The sequence below is a fragment of the Amblyomma mixtum genome, chromosome 8, assembly GCF_055824585.1.
Source record: "Amblyomma mixtum isolate Tamu chromosome 8, ASM5582458v1, whole genome shotgun sequence".
Lineage (NCBI taxonomy): Eukaryota > Metazoa > Arthropoda > Arachnida > Ixodida > Ixodidae > Amblyomma > Amblyomma mixtum.
This window is the reverse complement of record NC_143019.1, coordinates 108,678,417-108,682,375: the sequence shown is the minus strand read 5'-3', so window position 1 is coordinate 108,682,375 and position 3,959 is coordinate 108,678,417. Positions and strand designations below refer to the sequence as shown.

The following is a 3,959-nucleotide window of genomic DNA, read 5'->3' as shown; positions in this document are numbered from 1 at the left end:
ATATTGCATGTGCGGAAAATATTTTCATCTTTGACCACCACCATCGAGGCTGCTCCTGGTAGCGAGGTTTCGCTCTGCGCAGGATCCCCTCGAACAGCGATAGTAGCGGTAGAATCTGACATATTTCGGTGCTTTGCTTTTGTCCCGTTCGAGTGCCAGTATTGCTGCTGGCGAGTCTGACAGTGCAGTTAAAGCCACATAACCGTGGCTGCAAACCATAAACTGTATCTCTGCGAACGTAATCCCGGAGTCCCAGACTTTCCAAACTCTTATGCCCGTTTCCTTGCGGAATTCGCAACCAGAACTGGAAGTAAACGCGGCGTGAACAAAATACAAAAGTCACAAAAATAGCGAAGTTCGAGCCCTGGACAGATGCACGAATTTATAATAGTATTTTATTTTATTGTGGATAGTATGCACGCTACACATGCTCCAGTTTTTGAGTGCGTTGCTAGTGACGGTTGTCACGTGGTGTTTACGCCTGTCCGCGCGGGGGTTTTGTCTGCGCGGCAGGGTAAGGAGCCTCATGTCGCCATGGTTTCCGCGTTGCAAGGCGCAATCATTGGCGACAGCCAAGTTAAATTTCTCAACCATACACGACTCTACATACCGTCTAACGTGTACGTATGCGCATTCAGTTTCGGCGGCGCCGACGCAAGGAGCCTCCTGGACGTAATCAGGAGGATGCCTTTAAAGCCGCTAGGCTTCCTCGGAATTTATGTTGACGGCAACGACCTTTGTACTCAACGGTCGCCGGAGGACATAGCCGATGATATAAATGTATGTGATCATGAGGAGCTGCGACTGTTGTGGGTAGCGGCTACGTGTACGAAATGAGGTTTTCGTGGCAGGGAGCCCGTGCTTCGCGCATAACAAACTGCGCGACAGATGTGACGATTATAGCTCGTTTTCCTTGCTTTTTTCCATGGGTTGCTATGACAAAAGCCACTACCACAAGAAGTGAAGCATCGGTTTGCTGGAGGCAAAGACGCAGAAAAATTTCCCCCTCAACTTTCAAGGAAGGAGAGGGGGAATAGAAAGAAAGGGTGGGTGACTGATGGCGAAAGGGACACCGCATAGTCTTCCGCATGAATGGTCTCTGGCGATTTTCTTTCGCTGCACATTAGATTTCCTCAATGTGCACATGTCTGCATGGTGCTTACAACGTGTGGCAGAATTACATGTAAGCTAGGAGACTTCTTGTTTCATCGTGCAGTATAGACAGAGAAGTTTTATGGATATATTGCTATCATGTCTGCGACAGTAGCATACTTAGCCACTTTCCCCTGACATTGCTGTTTTGTATGCCACATGAATTAATGCTGCTTGTTTCTTCTATGCAGAAGCTGGCGCAGCAGGCAGCCTATGTAGCCATGAAGATATTGCTATTTAGGCTACCACCACGGCTGTCGGAGACAGAGGTGCAGAGGAAAGGGAGGAGAAGACTTGACACTATAATAATCAGAAGCCTCGCACCCTGAGAGGATGTGGTGCTAGTGGGCGTGCAGGTAAAAATTCCGCAGGCAGAGAGTCTTGAGCGTGAGCAGTGCAGTTGCAATGAAACGATCGGGCAACTACACTGTAACTGCCCTTGTTTTGAGCGAGAGTGCGCCTTCCCGGCTGCTACTCTCCGCCGCTTGCACTCCCGTTTTCTAACAGAATCCAATATTCTACGGCTTTGGGCAAAATCTACTTCACAAATTAAAGCGGTGAAAGCGGTCCTAAGGTTCTTAAAGCTCCCCGGGTTGTGTTTTCGTATACAAGCTTTAAGCTTTCAGTGTGTGCCCTCTGTTCCCTTGTCATACTGGTCGATGGACACTTGAAAAACTCATTTCGTTGCCGCTATTATTTCTTTTTCCCCCTTTGTCCCCCCCCCCCCCCCCAGACGTGTAGGGTAGCCTGCTGGGAATCGTCTGGTTAACCTCCCTGCCTTTCCGTCCTTCTGTTTCTCTCTCTCTGATTTAAGCTTGTACTGCGTTGTGTTACACCATAAATGACTAGTACGAATCTATGCACTTCCTGTTTCATCAAGGCAAGCAAAAGTATACAATGTGAAGAGAACAAAGTTGTATACAACTTGCAATACCACCTTGGCGTGGTCATGATGTGGTAAATGTACCGGGAAGGCACTGCATGCATATTGGCCCTCTAACCTGGAATGCTGAAGTGATTGCGTTTGAAATATACTTTATATGGCGCGTGTCCTGTGTCTTATTTTTCTTTGTACCTTGTATACTTTGCGGGCACATATTTCCATCATGAGGTATACTTTGGTTGTTTGTGCATTTCCACTGTATAACATTATGGGAGATGTTGATGTAGTGTCCATATCATTCGTGCATTTGCAGGGGCGGTTTGTTGCAACGGTACAGGCAAAACATGCCCTGTACGCAGAAGATGGCTACCATGTCTCCCGAGGCTGCGGGGTGAAGGCTCTGGCAAAAGTGGTGTCATTAGCGCTGAGAATGACATTGAGGCGCCACTTCAATTTCACGCTGACACATCGTCAACACCGGCAGGTGTGGAAGAAATTGCAGGGCGAAGGGCCATTCCAACGGCGAGTGTCGGCAGTTCATGGCATGAAGGTATGATAGAGGCACTGAAGATGCAATGTTTGTCTCTCATAAAAGGTCTTTTTTTTTTCTGTGTAGTGAGAAATTGGAAACAGAGAAATTTCATTGCTGTCATAATTTCTGCAGTGGAGGACAAAAAACGACTGACGAAGAGTGGCAATTCGGGTTAGTTTGTTCATCACAGAAAACCAAAGCAGTGCAGTTCTTTCTCTGTTGTCGTTTTGTTTCCCTGCTTTGGTTTTCTATAAAAACCTTACTTCTATTTTCAACAAAAGTTCATACTTTCTTCAACCCTTAAGTATGCTTATGCACACTATACAAGGCATTGCTTCAGTTGACATGGCATGGGCTGATGAAGCCTCATTATGCATCCTATTTTCAATTCAGTGGTGGTGAAAATTTCATACATGCTTCATCCCTCAAGCATGCTTATGCACTGTACAAGGCATTGCTTCAGTTTCCATGGCATGGGCTGACGAAGTCTCATTATGCATCATCTTTTCAGTGCAGTGGAGATCTTTCACTAGGAAATTGCATTTGACTGAAGTCTGAGTTGCACTACTTGCACTAATGCTGTCCTGTATCTTTCTGCAGGTCAGAACGTGCAGTGCAAGATAGCCCGGCATTGGCGGACCATCTTCATCATCATTAGCCTGACTACTCCCACTGCAGGGCAAAGGCCTCTCCCATGTCTCTCCAATTAACCATCTCCTTCGCCAATTGCGGCCACGGTATTCACGCAAATTTCCTAATCTCATCGGCCCATCTAACTTTCTGCCGCCCCCTGCTACGCTTGCCTTCCCTTGGAATCCACTCCGCACTGTTGCCAACCTCCAGAGCCGCTTCTCTCTCAATTTGCAGCCCAAAATTCCCTAGATTTCCCTAAATACAAAAAATAGTGTCCAATTATTAAACATTGTATATTTATGCGTACTTTAGTAGCAAGTTTTATCATGCATCTACCCCATTACCAGACGTTGCTAAGAAAATCAGCTGTAAATTTGAAATGAATGATCTGAAATGAACTTCAAAATGAAGCTAGAAGATAAACTGTAGCCCTCCTTGGTAATTACAAATTAAATGCTCTATATCGTGTGTGTGTGTTTGTGTTTTTTCACTGTACGCAAGGTTTTTTTACTGACCAACAGCAGCGTTCGGGCCAACGCGTTACCGTGCTTTTGCCAGCAGCCTCGAGGCTACACACTCCTGTGCCTTCATGATTGGCAGCCAACGCAGGCCCGACTACTTTTCCTGGTTAACTCGCCGAGTAGATTGGTTGGCAAACATTTATGAACGCTGTCTTGGCAAATCTTTTGTAAGCATTCTCAATATTAGGGTAATCTTTATTCTTGAATCCCTTTACCTTCTTGATATCTACCAATGTGG

At 46.1% G+C, this 3,959-nt stretch overlaps 1 pseudogene; it reads left to right on the top strand.

Annotated features, from left to right (window-relative positions):
* The first annotated feature begins 459 nt into the window (after positions 1 to 459).
* On the top strand, positions 460 to 2,591 carry LOC149333845 (uncharacterized; annotated as a pseudogene).
* The last annotated feature ends 1,368 nt before the right edge of the window (positions 2,592 to 3,959 follow it).